Below are 18,500 nucleotides of genomic sequence, written 5' to 3'. Positions count from 1 at the left end.
AGCCTTGTTTCATACACTTGTATTGAGAGAGGCTGTGCCCATTTTGAGACACAGCTGTCTAGTGGCCGGTAATATGCATAACATATACATAACCACTGTTCCTGGCTCAGAAACCGGAAAATCCTTGCAGCGCACAGTACCTGTGCTGTTGATTTTCATAAGTCTCCAGTCACACAGAATGACTGCAGACTTATCATTTTAGACCGGACAACCCCTTCAAGGTTTGCAATATTCAATCAAAAATGTCCTTATCCCAAAAGGACATTTCTCAAATACAAACTAAATATTTTTTGCAATTTTTTAAATTCATTTGTCGATGCGGTTTGTACAACACCAGGAAATGTCCAGCTTAAGTATTTTATTAGTAGTTAATTAGGTTAGCTAATTACAAAGAACCCTACCATATTACCTATGTAGGTCTGCAGTTGCTTCTTTGTACTCTAACATTGAGGAATTATTATGCCCTTGATTGACAATAAAGGGTGTAGAGAAAGTTTTTTTTTCCTGGTAGACAAGTTCAGGAACACTGTCAAAATGATCTGCCTACAGGTCCCACCCCCATACGATTATGTTATTTATGGTGCTCTTCTGGGATGCCTTAGCATGGAATTATAGCAGCTGCTTTAGAAGTGCAACCAGTAAGAACCAGTGTGACATTGCAGCCATCCCAGCAGCAGTCTTTCGCATAAGTGGCATACAGGTAATCACATCTATTGTTTGCACACTGACCGCAAATGCAAGATTTATCCTGGGCACCCATGTTGCCAGTCATGGATGTTGGTAATTCTTTACATTACATGTTTTACAAAAAGGTATCGTCAGTTTCAATAGTAGACTGAATCACGTTACCTCTTCCACCCTACAACTTCTGTAGCTGGGAGAAATGATTACAATTAATTTGTGCTATGCGATGTTTGTTCCTTGCCTTTTAATCGCAATCAGACCATGACAATGTATTCTTACATCTCTGTACAAATAAGGACAGGATGTATTGGAAAGAGAAAGCTCGTCACAGCTTTAGAATTTGCCTAGATTATCTTTCCGCCTGTACACTTGTATTCAGCTGTCTTTATATAGCACGAAATAAACCTTTCTCCTGGCTTATTACCTGCCCTATGACTCCTGTTAAGAATGTGTACAGATTTTTTGGAAGAACCAATGCATAATTCCATTTTTTTTCTTGAAATCTGAACAGTATCCTTGATCACAGCTCGCTAACAGGATGATACATCCTTTTTAGGCTATATTAACCAGTGTGCGGGAATATTTCCATTGCTTTAGCAGCTAGACCAAATATGCATGTTAACCCAAACTAATTTTTACCAGCCCTTTCATGTCAGGGACTCAAACAAAACTAGGAAATGAGCTCTTGGTTGAGTAAACACATAAATGTCCTTCCATGCTTTTCCTTTTGGCTTGAGCTAACCCAAGATAATCGGTGTGAGATGACCAACTTAAAAAAAAAACACATTTATGTCACTTGTGTCTATTCAAGAATGTATCTAAATTGTATAATGAGAAATTGTTGCCCTTATCGAAATATATGGAAGCGATGGACATATTTTCAGTTCCTAATTGGATTTTGACAAGAGTTTGATTTTGTTAAATCTTTAGAAACGTCTGTGTTATAAATTACGATACTTAAGACATAAACCCTTTAAGAAGTTAAAGCATGTATCTTTAATAACATAAACAGATATACAATAAGTAACATAAATAATATATCCTAAATAGTACCACCAGGTATATAATTTCATGCTGAGAACATAGCCTTTAACCCCTTTAGCGATGGCCGCTATACATATACGGCAGCTGTATGCCATCACTGCATGGATCAAGCTCAAGAACTGAGCCCATTGTACAACAAGGGTTCCGGATGTTACATAGCCGGCACCAGACAGTGAGTGATCTCTTCAATTTCATCCATTTAACCCCCTAAATACCAACGTCAAGTCTGAAAATGCCATATAAAAGGGATCCAACATAGTGTCTGCCATATTATAACTCAGAAATTATCAATTTCATAACACAGTGCAATACTGCAGTATTGCAGTGAATTGAACTAGAGATCACAAGTTCATCTAACTTTAATTAAAAGGGTCTAAAACATTAAAACAAAATAATTAAAAAAAAACATAACAAAATGTAAAAGTGTAAATTACCCACCTTTTCTCTAAATGCAAATAGTAAAATTAAAAAAAAAATTAAAAGATTAAGATAATTGGTATTGACGAGATGGTAATTGTCCAAGCTAATAAAATATAAAATGTTTGTCGGATAAGGTGAATGCCAACATGTATAAAAAATGGAGATAGTTAATTAAAAGTGCCAGAATTAACTTTTTTTTTTGTTATTTTACCGCCCCACAAAAATTCAATAAAAAGCAATCAAAACATTGTTTGTACCCCAAAATGGTAGCAGTAAAATCTACATTAACAAAAGAATGTTATGTTATGGCTCTCTGAAAATGGTGACAAAACAAAATTGAATTTTTATACATTCTTTTATGAAGATTTGATTTTTTTTTTAGAATCTTATCTTTGCTATCGTCATAGTCATATTGACCAGAATAATTTTGTCATGCAATTTTTATAGCATAATGAACATCTTAAAAACAAAACCCAGAGTGGAATTGAGGTGGGTTGTTGTTTTTTTTTTTACACCATTTCACCACACATGGATTTTTCTTCCTGCTTTTAAGAACATTACGTGTTATTCAAAGCTTTAACTCGTCCCACTAAAATGACCTCATATGGCTATATTGATAAAAAAAATAAACAAGTTATAATTCTTGGCAGAGGGGAGGGAAAAACTCAAAGTGCAGATAACATAAAATGATCCAGTACTTGAAGGATTAATCTACTCTTATAACACGACACCACGACCACCCTTACATCTTCAACTACTGTGCATAATTAACATAGAATCTGCCCCATACTTGATAATGGTAAACAGTTCAAAAAACTTAAAAATAATTATATAATCTATAAAATTACTTAAAATGCAAATATTCTAATGAAAATAGCAGGAAAAGTTCAAGTGTCGGCCTTTTTAACCTATCAGCAGGCACAGGATGTTTCATGCCTGTATCTGCTGATCTAGTGGATTTGCAGGACACCCTGTGAACATATTATTAGAACGCTTCAACTTACAAAGAGAGCAATGATTACGTAATGGGGTAGTATTTATCAACTAGAGGTTCCCCAAAAGATACCAAGAACTTTTAAAATCACATTATGAATAAGAGTGAAAAATAATGTTGTGTTAAAGGGAACTTGTCACCCCCAAAATCGAAGGTGAGCTAAGCCCACCAGCATCAGGGGCTTTTCTACAGCATTCTGTAAGGCTGTAGATAAGCCCCCGATGTATCCTGAAAGATGAGAAAAAGAGGTTAGATTATACTCACCCAGGAGCGGTCCTGGTTCGGTTCTGGTCCGATGGGCATCGTGGTCCGGTGCCTCCCATCTTCATAGGATGACATCCTCTTCTTGTCTTCACGCCACAGCTCCAGCGCAGGCGTACTTTGTCTGCCCTGTTGAGGGCAGAGCAAAGTACTGCAGTGCGCAGGGCCTCTCTGACCTTTCCCACTGCCTGCGCACTGCAGTACTTTGCACTGCCCTCAACAGGGCAAAGTACGCCCGCGCCAGAGCCACAGCATGAATACAAGACGAGGACATCATCGTAAAAAGATGGGAGGCCTAGGACCGGACCGCGACGCCCATCGGACCGGACCGCAGCAGGACCGCCCCTGGGTGAGTATAATATAACCTCTTTTTCTCATCTTTCAGGATACATCGGGGGCTTATCTACAGCATTACAGAATGCTGAATATAAGCCCCCGATGCTGGTGGGCTTAGCTCACCTTCGATTTTGGGGGTGACAGGTTCCCTTTAAGGAGATGACTCTGTAGGGTAAGCACTTTGTAGTTTAACAAAAATAGATCCTAAATAAAAGTGTATATAGGTCTAGTTATGTAAGAGATTCCTCTACCAAAATAATATCTGCCACTGATATTAAAGGGGTTTTCCCACCAACATTTTAATCAATAGGTCTTGAAATTTTAAATAAGTTTCACAATTGGTTGAGTTAAGTAAAAAATGTTCCTGTGCTGAGATAATCTTATAAATGTTCCTCTGCTGTGTACTGTGTAATGGCTGTGTCTGACTGTACAGGGACATGGTATGATCATACCACAGCTCCTGGGCAGGTGAGAAAGCAAAAGAGTATACAGACAGGACAGCAGGGGATCATAGCTGATTCTTTCAGATAAAACATTGCTTAATAACAGGCAGTGAAATGTTTGTCACACAAAAAGAATCAGCTGTGATACCGTGCTGTAATGTCTGTATGCTCTTTTAAGTCCTCCCCTGCCCAAGAGCTGTGGTATGATCAGATCATGTCCCTGTAGGGTCAAACACGGCCATTACACAGTACACAGCAGGGACACATTTATAAGATTATCTCAGCACAGGAAAATTTTATATAAACACATCCAATTGTGAAACTTTTTTTTTATCCCAAGATCTATTCATTAAAATGTACCTTGTTCATGGGAAAACTCCTTTAACAGCATCCACTGCGAAGATTCCTACTGTTCAAACTCGTAAAGGAAAAAAAAAGTTGACCCACTTACCTTTTGCGATTAATCTGCTATCTACCTACCCACTAGTATTTTCATAAGAAACAAATTGTGCCTATATTTAAAGTAACCCACCATTTGATCACATTGTGACACAAATAAAACGTGACTTCTAAAAAGGATCCTTAAACAGGCAGTATGAGTCATAATGTGCTAATAAAGCACTACTGACCACGAGCTAATGATAAGTCTTCCTAGTATTCATGACCTATCGTGTCATTCACTGGCATAGTTACATTCAAAGTTTCTTTCCCTAAATCGTGCATATTAAGCACACAATGTAAATTTTTCTGTGACTTGTATGTAATGAAATCCACAGGCCTGGCTTTATTGACTGATCTCTCCCTGGATGCAAAAGAGATCCATCAATCAAACTATGACAAGCACCGAGAAGGCACTCACTGCTTCCCAAGCCCAGCACTATGTACATCTACGGCTACGTTCACACTAGCGTTGCGCCGCCCTGCGTCGGCGACGCAACGCGCGACGCACGGAAAAACGCGCGCAAACACGCGCGCGTTTTGCGACGCGTGCGTCGTTTTTTGACGAAATCGGACGCAAGAAAAATGCAACTTGTAGCGTTTTCTTGCGTCCGACGCTAGCGTCTAAAACGACGCACGTGTCGGAAAACGCGTGCAAAAAGACGCACGCGTCCCCTATGTTAAACATAGGGGCGCGTCGCCGCTGCGTCGCCGCTGCGTCGCCGACGCAACAGCGACGCGACGCTAATGTGAACGTAGCCTACAGTGTCTTTTCTCCCAGTAAATCATTCATAGATAGGAGAGCAAAATTCCCCTCAATGATTCAGTTTAGGCCTCATTTCGACGTCTGTCATTATTGTTTTGGATCAAAGTATCATCAGTGTTTGCTCAGTGTCAGTTTTCATCACCAGTGTTTCATCATTGACTATCATGTATGAAAAAATAAATTACAAAGCTTCTCTTATATATGACAATGGTATTCACCGACAGCACACTAATGACTATGTGTGCCATCCATGATTTTCAGGTAGCCACAGACTTGTATGGGTAATTTAATTTTGATCCATAACTTGGTTCAAAAGCAGACATGCATTTGTGATTTTTTTGCAGACAAACGGTTCATAAAGAAACATGGACATGTGAACAGCCCAATAGACTATAGTGGGTACATGCTCTATGAGTGAAAAACAGAAAGAACATATGCATGACTCCCAGATGTCTGAATGACGCCTTAAGATTACATTTTATAGCTGTTCACTGTACTGCAGTAGCAACATGGCAAAGATCAAAAATTACAATGATTAATTATAATTGTGTTTATGTAAAGTTAGTATGCCCAGCTAAAGTAAACACTGTACTCACTCCTCATTGTAATTCTTCTAAGCAGTCACATCTTCTAACTGTACTGTTGGATTTGCTTTTTTAATCTGATTTGACATCTGGAAATATACAAAACAGACACACAAGTGTGGGACCTGCTGTGATTATTTAGGATCTTCATTATCTTGTCTGAAATAGCAGTGCAGATTTTAATAAGACACCATTTGGTTGAACACGCTTTGAAGAATACATAAAAGATAAGTTGTAGAAGGACATTTTTCATAAACCTTACTTATGTCTAGCTGTCAATTGCTAATGTCAATTTATCTATCTAAAATACTGTATATAGTAGATCCTGCAATCTGATAATTAGTCTAATGTGAAGGTCACACGCTGTACATTTAGGCCATGTGCACACGTTCAGTATTTTTCGCGTTTTTTCGCTATAAAAACATGACAAAAACGCGAAAAAAACGCTTACATATGCCTCCTATTATTTACAGTGTATTCCACATTTCTAGTGCAAATGTTGCTTTTTTTTGCGAAAAAAATCGCATTGCGGATAAAAAAGCAACATGTTCATTAAATTTGTGGAATTGCGGGGATTCCGCACACCTAGGAGTGCATTGATCTGCTTACTTTCTGCATGGGGCTGTGGACACCATGCGGGAAGTAAGCAGATTATGTGCGGTTGGTACCCAGGGTGGAGGAGGGAGAGAAGACTCTCCTCCACGGACTGGGCACCATATAATTGGTAAAAAAAAAGAATTAAAATAAAAAATAGTCATATACTCACCCTCTGATGGCCCCAGAGTCTTCCCGCCTCTCATCGGTGCATGCTGCCGCTTCCGTTCCTATAGATGCTCTGTGTGAAGGACCTGAGATGACGTCGCCGTCTTGTGATTGGTCGCGTGACCGCTCATGTGACCGCGACGTCATCGAAGGTCCTGCACACACACACCATCTATAGGAACGGACGCCGCTGAGATCGGCTGTTTGCAGGTAAGTATAACCATTTTTTTTATTATTTTTAAACATTCTATATTTTACTATTGATGCTGCATAGGCACCATCTATAGTAAAAAGTTGGTCACACTTGTCAAACACTATGTTTGACAAGTGTGACCAACCTGTCAGTCAGTTTTCCAAGCTATGCTACAGATCGCTTGGAAAACTTTAGCATTCTGCAAGCTAATTTCGCTTGCAAAATGCTAAAAAAAAAAACGCTAAAAAAACGGGAAAAAAACGCAAAAAAAAAAGCGGATTTCTTGCAGAAAATTTCCGGTTTTCTTCAGGAAATTTCTGCAAGAAATCCTGACATGTGCACATACCCTTAGATTTGCTAGTCTAACAGTTATTGCTCCTGAACCCGCCTACATCCTAAATAAACAGGCATGTCGTGAATGAAAATATTCTGGATGGGAAGACAGACTGAGCCCTTGCCTTACATTTCTGGTGACCGTTTATGTCTCCTGGGAGAGAATCAGAGGCGTAGCTAGGCAGCACGGTGGTTAGCAGCACTGGAGTCCTGGGTTCAAACCCCACCAAGGACAACATTTGCAAAGAGTTTGTATGTTCCCTCTGTGTTTGCGTGGGTTTCCTCTGGGCACTCCGGTTTCCTCCCACATTCCAAAGACATACTGATAGGGAATTTAGATTGTGAAACTTCTGAGTTGGCCCCTAACCAGGTAACCTTGATTACAACTGGATGACGCATCCTAATAGTGGAGGAGAACCTCAGCAGATGACCGCACTGCCGCTGAAAATAATCTCTATACAAAGACCAACATGGATATTACCGTCATATGGTCAGTGGTAAATACCAGCCCTACAGAACATATAACAGATCACTGCACAGTTACAGATAATGACTTACCGATGGCGTTCTTTCTGATTAAATCGTTCACTTTTTCTGTCTTTTCCATCTGGCCCAGATCGACATGACAACTTCTTCCAGCAACGACTCACCTGCAGAGAATACAACAAAGACACGATTCACGTCTCATATTCCTGCTCCATCACCATCTATTCACAACCTGCACAAACTCCTTATCCTACTGGTACTCTAAATACTGAGTCGCTGCTGCCGTATGTGTCCCTATTACTGCACCTGCTGTGTGGTTCTCTGTGCCTTCTAAATTCTAAAGCACCCCTCTAGAATATAGTAATGCCAGGTGCAAGTGCCCTAGAAAACAGTGCTCATATTTTGGCCAGTAGAAAGTAATAATGCCCTTTGTGTGCACCTTTGATAGTCACAGTAACCCGAGTTCCCCTATAACCATAAGTGCCTACATTACATTTAATAATGTCCCGAGTCTCCCACTGTACAGCTCCCTTATACACAGTATAATGCCCCCTCACTGTATAGTACCACCCACACAGTATACTGACCCCTTAGTATCCCCCAAACTGTTTGATGGCTCCAACACTGTATGATAGCCCCCTAGATAGCCTCCACATAGTATAATGCTCCAGATAGTTCTCAATATAGTATAATGCACCCCCACATAGGACTCTATATAGTATAATGCACTCTCCATAGGCCTACTCTATATTGTATAATGCACCCACATAGGCAGACTCTATAGCATAAGGCAGCCCACATAGGCAGACTCTATAGTATAAGGCAGCCCCCATAGGCAGACTCTGTAGTATAAGGCAGCCCCCCATAGGCAGACTCTATAGTATAAGGCAGCCCCCCATAGGCAGACTCTGTAGTATAAGGAAACCCCCCAAAGGCAGACCCTCTAGTATAAGGCAGCACCCCATAGGCAGACCCTGTAGTACAAGGCCTACTGCTGGCATCGGGCCTCGCCTGCTCAGGGGCCCCATAGCGACCAGGTGGCAGAGCACGGAGATCGATTCTCCCTGCTGTGCTGCAGAATGTAACTGTATCAGCGTGCTGCACATGCTGATAGTTACAGTAGCATAGCTCCGGGTATGGCCCCTTAGAGCGCGGGGCCCGGGGTGATGGCCCCCTCTGCACCCCCCCACCCGGTAGCTACACTACTGGAGAGAATCGTACATGTTGAAATTCCCTAACATTTCATTTCACAGGAAATTTTGGAAAACCTCATACACAAAATTGTAAGGTTTTGCCATATTGATCTAATGGGCATGGCTTTGTCCCTTGTGAAACTATTAACCAGATTGGCTGAAGCACATACAGTACAGACCAAAAGGTTGGACACACTACTGACGCTAGCTGCCTGCTTGAGTGTACAGTCCCAATGCTAACAGCTTCACACCACATAAGAACCGAGTGGTATAGTATCCACTGGCATAAGCGAAAACATTTGATACTAGCGCATGGCCGTGCGGCCATGCGAGCCTTATATAGCTGCAGCAAGTAAAATACCTTCCAAGAAGGACCAATGAGAGACTGCCATACCTGAGCATGTGACCCTAAATCTCCACTGAGAGATCTTGCCCTGGGCATGCTCAGTGTGTGCAAAGCAGGACTTAGACCTAGCACTTAAAGGACCTTCCAAGAAGGACCAATGGCCTTAGCTGCAGTATCTGATCTTGTGACCCTCGATCTCCACTGAGAGATCTTACTTTGGGCATGCTCAGAATGTGAAAAGCAGGACTTAGTCCCAGAAGCGTCTGCTCGCCGCTGCCCAGTACTGACTTCAATGGCAGAAGCAGGAAATGCAGCAGTAACTCTTAGCACAGAGTCAGACTGAGCGAGACGCTGGGATCGCCGTCTCCACTGCGGAAGGAGAAGAATGGGAGACCGCAGCGGAGATGGCCCGAGATTCCCCCTGTGCAGAGGCAGGAACTCGACCCCTAACATTCCTTGCCTTGATTTCCGAGAACTAAACAAGATCACGGTTAAAAATACCTACCCACTTCCACTCATTCCCAAGCTATATAATCAGCTTCTGAGGGCGAGGGTGTTTTTTAAACCTGATGTTAGAGGGGCTTACAATTTGATATACATCCAGAGGGGTGATGAGTGGAAAATGGTGTTTTTAACGTCTGAGGGTCTGTTTGAAAACCTTGTCATGCCTTTCGGATTATCTAATGCACCTGCTGTTTTAGAATTATATGAATGATGTTTTCTCTGATTGCATTGGAAGATTTGTTGTAATATACAGTACAGACCAAAAGTTTGGACACACCTTCTCATTTAAAGATTTTTCTGTATTTTCATGACTATGAAAATTGTACATTCACACTGAAGGCATCAAAACTATGAATTAAAACATGTGGAATTATATATTTAACAAAAAAGTGTGAAACAACTGAAATTATGTCTTATATTCTGGGTTCTTCAAAGTAGCCACCTTTTGCTTTGATGACTGCTTTGCACACTCTTGGCATTCTCTTGATGAGCTTCAAGAGGTAGTCACCGGGAATGGTCTTCCAACAATCTTGAAGGAGTTCCCAGAGATGCTTAGCACTTGTTTGCCCTTTTGCCTTCACTCTGCTGTCCAGCTCACCCCAAACCATCTCGATTGGGTTCAGGTGTGGTGATTGTGGAGGCCAGGTCATCTGGCGTAGCACCCCATCACTCTCCTTCTTGGTCAAATAGCCCTTACACAGCCTGGAGGTGTAATTGGGGTCATTGTCCAGTTGAAAAATAAATGATGGTCCAACTAAACGCAAACTGGATGGAATAGCATGCCGCTGTAAGATGTTGTGGTAGCCATGCTGGTTCCGTATGCCTTCAATTTTGAATAAATCACAACAGTGTCACCAGCAGAGCACCCCCACACTATCACACCTCCTCCTCCATGCTTCACGGTGGGAGCCAGGCATGTAGAGTCCATCCGTTCAACTTTTCTGCGTTGCACAAAGACACGGTGGTTTGGAACCAAAGATCTCAAATTTGGACTCATCAGACCAAAGCACAGATTTCCACTAATGTCCATTCCTTGTGTTCTTTAGCAAAAACAAGTCTCTTCTGCTTGTTGCCTGTCCTTAGCAGTGATTTTCTAGCAGCTATTTTACCATGAAGGCCTGCTGTACAAAGTCTCCTCTTAACAGTTGTTGAAGAGATGTGTCTGCTGCTAGAACTCTGTGTGGCATTGACCTGGTCTCTAAACTGAGCTGCTGTTAACCTGCGATTTCTGAGGCTGGTGCCTTGGATAAACTTATCCTCAGAAGCAGAGGTGACTCTTGGTCTTCCATTCCTAGGGCGGTCCTCAAGTGAGCCAGTTTCTTTGTAGCGCTTAATGGTTTTGCCACTGCTCTTGGGGACACTTTCAAGGTTTTCCCAATTTTTCGGACTGACCTTTATTTCTTAAAGTAATGATGGCCACTCGTTTTTCTTTACTTAGAATTTGTATTATGGCAAGAAAAAAGCAGCTAACAGTCTATTCAGTAGGACTATCAGCTGTGTATCCACCAGCCTTCTGCACAACACAATTGATGGTCCCAACCCCATTTATAAGGCAAGAAATCCCACTTATGAAACCTGACAGGGCACATCTGTGAATTGAAAACCATTCCCTGTGACTACCTCTTGAAGCTCATCAAGAGAATGCCAAGAGTGTGCAAAGCAGTCATCAAAGCAAAAGGTGGATACTTTAAGAACCTAGAATAAGACATAATTTCACTTGTTTCACGCTTTTTTGTTAAGTATATAATTCCACATGTGTTAATTCATAGTTTTGATGCTTTCAGGGTGAATGTACAATTTTCATAGTCATGAAAATACAGAAAAATCTTTAAATGAGAAGGTGTGTCCAAACATTTGGTCTGTACTGTACATGACATAATGACATGAGCGCCGACATTGCTGGAAATGTGCAGGTAAAGGTACCATCATACTCAGCAACTTTACCACGAGAACGACAACGATCCATGACTTTGCAGCGTCCTGGATAGCGATCTCGTTGTGTTTGACACGCAGCAGCGATCTGGTTCCCGCTGTTATATCGCTGGTCGTAGCTAGAAGTCCAGAACTTTATTTGGTCGTCAGGTCGGCGGGTATCGTCATGTTTGACAGCAAAAGCAACGATGCCAGCAATGTTTTTACATGGAGCGAGAACGATAAGTGAGTCGCTGTTACATCACCTGATCGCTCCTGCATCGTTCTGGTATTGCCGTGTTTGATGTCTCTAAGCGACCTAAACAGCGACGCTGCAGCGATCGGCTCGTTGTCTATATCGCTGCAGCGTCGCTTAGTGTAACGGTACCTTTAGTCTTTCTTACTTTTCTTTGTTGACTCTGGCATGTAAGAAGGGATTGTCCAACTTGCAGACAACCAATTTAAAGCAGATTACTGGTTTTATATAAACAAGGTTTAGACACAATATAAAAGTAAAGTTATACAACTTTCTGATATATTTTTCACTTCCTCACCAATTCTACTAATTTATTATTTTGCTGACAGTGAATAATAGCATTGCTGCATCCAGAGGCTGAAAACCCTGTGCATAGTTAGTCCTGCTCTCAACAGAGTTAAATACAGCTGTGTTCAGTCTAAGTAATGATCTTTAGGCAGAATTCACACATTTGTGTGTCATGAACCAAGTGCAGACCATCATGCGCAGATCAGCCTCAGGTCCCGTGACTCAAACTCGACAGCCTCATAGAGATACAGTTATGTGAAAATGTGTTTGCCCCGTCCTAATTTCCTATTCTATTGCATGTTTGTCACATTTAAATGTTTCAGATCACCAAACAAATTTAAAAATTAGACAAAAATAACACAAGTAAAAACAAAATTCAGTTTTTATTAGTTAAGGTCTTTATTATTAAGGGATAAAGAAATTGGAACCTACAGGGCCCTGGGTGAAAAAGTGTTTGCCCACTAAACCTAATAACTGGTTGGGCCACCCTTGCAAAAACTGCAATCAAGCAGTGCGCAGTGTCACATTTATCATTTTGGGATGGTCATGGCTTTTGTTGCCTGTTTGCCAAATCTTTTTTTCACTTAGTCTAGAGATTAACTTAATTGCTGTTGACAGGCATAGATTACAGGGCTTTAAATTATTTACAGAATGTTATTTGTATAAAGAAATAATGATTTTCTGTTTACTTCGTGAAGTCTTGGCATTACTATACTATTTAGAATCCAGAGGAAAATGATTGAAAGTACATTTCAAGAAGTAGTGGTACAAAATTATCACATTTATTCATTTAGAATAATATCCATACTACTTCTTATTTGCAAGCATTATGGTATAGATGTGCACTGCCCACGTGTAACCCTTTTAAATTGCATTAAGTTATACAGTGTGTCATGGTAACAATATTCTACCTTCTTGATACATTTTCAGTGGCATGTAAATGTTTGTGCACCCCTGGTCAAAATTACTGTTATTGTAAACAGTTAAGCAAGTTGAAGATGAAATGATCTCTAAAAGGTCTATAGTTAAAGATGACTCATTTCCTTTGCATTTTAGGCAAAAAATAAAATATATTTTAAACCTTTTACATTTTAAAAAATACAAAAAGTAAAATGGGCCGATGCAAAGGTTTGGGCACCCTGCATGGTTAGTACCCAGTAGCACCCCCTTTTGCAAGTATCACAGCTTGTAAAGGTTTTTTGTAGCCAACCAAGAGTCTTTCAATTCTTGTTTGAGGGATTTTCATCAATTCGTCCTTGGAAAGTTTTTCCAGTTCTGTGAGATTAATGGGTCATTTTGCATGCATTGCTATTTTGAGGCCTAACCACAGATTTTCAATGATGTTCAGAACATGGGACTATGAGGGCCATTGTAAAACCTTTAGCTTGCACCTTTTGAGGTAGTCTATTGGGGATTTTTATGTGTGTTTAGGATTATTATCTATTACTAGCAGCCATCCTCATTTCAACTTCAGTTTTTTTTTACAGATGATGTTGTTTGCATCAATAATTTGTTGAAATTTCATTGAATCCATTCTTCTCTCTACCTGTGAAATGTTCCCACATGCCATTGGCTGCAACCCAATACCAAAGCATGATTGATTCACCCCTATACATAATGGTTGGCGAGATTTTCTTTTCCTGATATTCTGTGCCCTTTTTTTCTTTACATACTGTACCTGTGATCACTGGCAAAAGAGTTCTATTTTAACCTCATCAGTCACGCAGGACTAGTTTCCAAAATGCATCAGGCTTGTTTAGATGATCTTTTGCATACTTCTGATGCTGAATTTTATCGTGAGGACACAGAAGAGGTTTTCTTCTGATGACTCTTCCATGAAGGCCATATTTGTGCAGGTGTCTCTTAACAGTAGAACAATGTACCACAACTCCACATTCTGCCAAATCTTTCTGTAGGTCTTTTGCAGTCAAGTGGGTGTTTTGATTTGACTCTCTAAATCTTACGAGCAGTTGTCACTGAAATTTTGCTTGGTCTTTCAGACCTTATTTTGACCTTCACTGTTCCTGTTAACTGCCATTTCTTAATTCCATTTTGAACTGAGGAAAGGATAACCTGAAAATGCTCTGCTATCTTCTTACAATGTTCTCTTTTGTGGGTACTCACCATCTTCATTTTCAGAGTGCTAGGCAGCTGCTCAGAAGGCTATTGGCTGCTATTTTCAGCACAAGGTTAGACGAGGCTGGGTTTTTATAAAGCTGGGAAATTTGCATCAACTGACCTTTTCTAGCAATGATAGTGAACAAGCCATAACCCTAACGGGCTAATTATGGTCTGAAAACTTAGTCAAAGTTATCTGAGTTCACAAATCTCCAAGGGTGCCCGAAAATTTACATTATACTGTATATATATATATATATATATATATATATATATATATATATACATATACATACGTATATGTATATATATACACTCCCTGATAGAAGTTATGTCGTTTATCCATGTTATGTAAATAAAAGCTTATAACCTGACGTTAAATTCATCCATTGGTTGTATAAATTATTCTTTTGAAAGCTGAAACCCTCCGAAATGTGGTTTAGGTTAAGAAAATAAATTGGCATCAATGCAGAAATATTGATCAGTTAATGGACATAGAATGGTCAGATTTTGGCAAGACAAAAGTTTTGTCACCCACAGAAAGTAATGTGATATTCAAATAAATAATTAACTTAAAATACAAATATATGTTGCATAACATTGGTGAATGAAGTTGTGGTGCTATTAGAGTCATATTTAATATTTTGTGTGACTTCCATGAGCTAGAAGGACTGCATCTATGCGATTCAACAATGATTCATACAATTTATGAAGTCATCAGGAATAGCAAAGAATACAGTCTTACATGCCTCCAAGAGTTCATCTAGATTTTTTGGTTTTGTCTTCCAAGTTTCCTCTTTCATCCTACTCCAAACATGCTCAATGATGCAGTTAATAGCCCTCTGTGTCTGTACTGCTACATACTTAGGCAGTTAACTGGTTCATGCAGCTTTACATGAACACCCGAGCCTTACACTATGGCCGGTCCGAATAACTAAAGCAATTGTTATCATCCACCTCTCGTGTCTTCCCTTTTCCTCAAGTTCCTTAGTTTGCAAGCTTGCGAGCAGGGCCCTCATTCCTCTTGGTATCTGTTTTGAACTGTATTTCTGTTATGCTGTAATGTCTATTGTCTGTACAAGTCCCCTCTATAATTTGTAAAGCGCTGTGGAATATGTTGGCGCTATATAAATAAAAATTATTATTATTATAATGATGTTCATGTCTAGTGACTGGGCTGGCCAGACCTTGAGCACCTTGATCTTTTTTGCCTGGAGAAGCATTGTTGTAGAGATGGATGTATGAGATTGAGCACCATCCTGCTGCAGAATTTGACCCCTTTTATGATTTGGAATATAAGAGGTACCTAATACTTCTTGATATTTTAGGCTACTATTTTCTGGGAGTATTTTGTATCCATACGGGCTCCAGTAGGTCTCCTTCAGTATTTGCGGCAGCTGTGGTGTAATTCTACTGAAGATTCATCAGAGAAATCCACCTTCTGCCACTTTTCCAGCATCCATCTATTTAGCAGGCTGTGTTACTTTGCAAATGCCACAGTTTTTTATTTGCCTTTTGTTTAGTGTTGGCTTCTGGGCACCGATTCGACCATGGAGGCCATTTCGAGACAGAATCCTACAAACTGTTCTAGTTGACACAGCGACTTGAGGTGACCAGGCCTGTTGGAGCTCTGCAGCAGTGGAAGAGGGGCTTGCTTTGGATTTTCTAACCAACAAACGTTCCTCCTGAGCAGTTGTCTCTGCCGGACCTGGGCTTGTGAAACACATCTCCAGTCTCTTCAAATCTTTTTTTAATTATTTGTACTTAACGCTGAGACACATTAAAGGTGCCAGCCACCTCTGCAGTGGATCTGGTCTTCAGCCTCTTGATAATACAGGCATTGGTCGCAGGGTGGATTTTTGGCATGTTGACAGAGCTCAAGTTGCACTTCAAGTGAAAGTCTGGGGTGCTGGGTTTCTTTTTATACACACACTAATTAACCAATCATTTACTGAGCACAAGTGAAGATGTAAACTAGGACAGGGTGCACTATATGACCAGGAGACAAAACTTTCGTCTTGCCAAAATCTGATCATTTTGTGTCCATTAACTGATCAATATTTCTGCATTGATGCCAATTTATTTTCTTAACCTAAACCACATTTCAGAGAGTTTCAGCTTTCAAAAGAATATTTTATACAACCAATGGATGAGTTTAACGTCCGGTTATAACCTTTTATTTACTGTACATAACATGGATAAGCGACATAACTTCTGTCAGGGAGTGTATATATCCTAAAATCCAAAGGAAATGTTTAATCTTTAACTTTAAACCTTTCAGAGATCGTTTTATCTTTAACTTGCTTAACTGTTCACAATAACAGTAATTATGGCCATGGGTGCCCAAATCATTACATGCCACCGTAACCTATCTTGGAATATGTATGGTTTAGACATATTAAGTTAAGGAAAGATACATCTAAAGGTTATTCATTGTAAGGCAAGAGCACCTTTGAAAACATGGTTTACAGTGCTAACCAGTGACGTGACAAGGAATTTTGGTGCCCGGGGCAGTTGAAGCTGACATGCCCCCCCCCCAACCCACCCCGATGAACCTTCAACACCAAAGTCAAGGAACTGGTCAGAGACTAAGGTAGAATGACATCTAAAGTTCTTTCACCAAAGAACACCCTCAAAAGTAAAAAAAAGATATATACTTTAGGGGTGAGGCTCCACAGGGAGTGGGGCCATTTGGTTTCAATTAAAGCGTCCATCATTTGTACGAATATGTATAATTGTTCTAAAAGGAACACTCTTCCCATCAAAGTTTTTAGTTACTTAATATATTGCAGTCATCATATTACATTGCACTGTGTAATTAAAAATTGCTCATGTTGCCTTCCTGTCCAGTTAATTCTTCCTTTTTCATTAAGTCTATGATATCACGTGATTAAACACTGACTAGCTGAATCCTTCTAAGTTAGGCCCATATACATTTGTATCTCATGAACCTAGGACTCACAGTATGTCTTTAACAATTGTAAGGTGATGCTGGGAGGTGTTGTCATCAGTCTTTATCAGACTGCGGACCATACAGGAACCAGAGCACTGATGAGACGTAGTCAGTATCAACATGTAAACATTTACATCCAGGTACCCTATGGATGATTTCTTCTGTGATTGAGACACCGTGATGACTTTTCACATCCACAGCTAGACTCTACAGACTTCCTTCTTCTGCAGTATATCCTGACACGGTGCCCTTTAAAAATAACAGTGTTATTAAAAAGTCATCTGCATAACAATAACTGTCCATATCATGACATAAATAGTATGTGGCCTCCACACTGTCAGCCTTAATAAGCTACACCTACCACACTGTCTGCCATTATCAGCTATAACCACCACACTGTCTGCCCTTATGAACCACTGCCTATACCATGGCTGTCCCCTCTCCACTCTTTTCCCATTACACTTATTATATTTCCACACTTTCCCCCCACCAAGCTAACCTCTCTCAACATACTGTGCCCCCTCTCCATATCCATCCTGTGCCCCTTTTCACACTATGCCCTCATACTGCCTGCCAGTGTCCTCTCGAAACTGCATCCCCCTTCACATTGTTCACCTACACCAGAAGTCCCCAACGTTTCTGGCCATGAGAGCCACAGTCAACTGTGAGAGAGGGTCACGAGCCACATCCAGCCTTGAGAGAGGGTCGTGAGCCACATTCAGCTCCCGCCCCCCTCAAAATTGTGGCAACCAAAGCCCCCATTACAGGCATAATGGTAACCAAAGCTTTTCCACAAAACTCAATCATCGCAAAGCAGTATACAAAGATCCAAGGGTTCCTACAATATCCCCATTCAGTATTCTCCTATAAAGCACTCCCAAGACTCTGTCATATCCAGCTTCAAACACCTCCTCTGACAGGTGGTGTCATCTTGTCTCCAGCGTACCATACTTAAATCATCTCAAAACCCTAAGACTAGTAAATGTGCGTCCAGATCTGCTCTTCTGTGCAGGGCTGCTCACAAAATTCAGATGTGCTCTTGATACCTATTTGCTAGAACTGGAGCTAATGCACCAAGCTGACAGACAGCCATGAGCCACAATTCATGGGTTGGCGAGCCACATGTGGCTCCCGAGCTACAGGTTGGGGACCCCTGACCTACATGGTATGATGGTGACCACAGCTGT

General features: G+C 40.6%; 1 protein-coding gene across 1 annotated transcript in view; it reads left to right on the top strand.

The window, feature by feature from the left end:
* The first annotated feature begins 624 nt into the window (after positions 1-624).
* The window catches only part of SLC20A2 (solute carrier family 20 member 2), a 130,809-nt gene continuing 112,933 nt past the window's right edge, over positions 625-18,500 (top strand). The window contains exon 1 of the mRNA XM_069742699.1: positions 625-700. The gene's annotated coding sequence lies outside the window, so the exon portion shown is untranslated. The remainder of the gene's footprint in view (positions 701-18,500) is intronic.

Source organism: Ranitomeya imitator, chromosome 1 (assembly GCF_032444005.1).
Source record: "Ranitomeya imitator isolate aRanImi1 chromosome 1, aRanImi1.pri, whole genome shotgun sequence".
In the NCBI taxonomy this organism is placed as follows: Eukaryota; Metazoa; Chordata; class Amphibia; order Anura; family Dendrobatidae; genus Ranitomeya; species Ranitomeya imitator.
The sequence above is the reverse complement of the archived record's forward strand: the minus strand, read 5'-3'. Positions and strand labels throughout refer to the sequence as shown.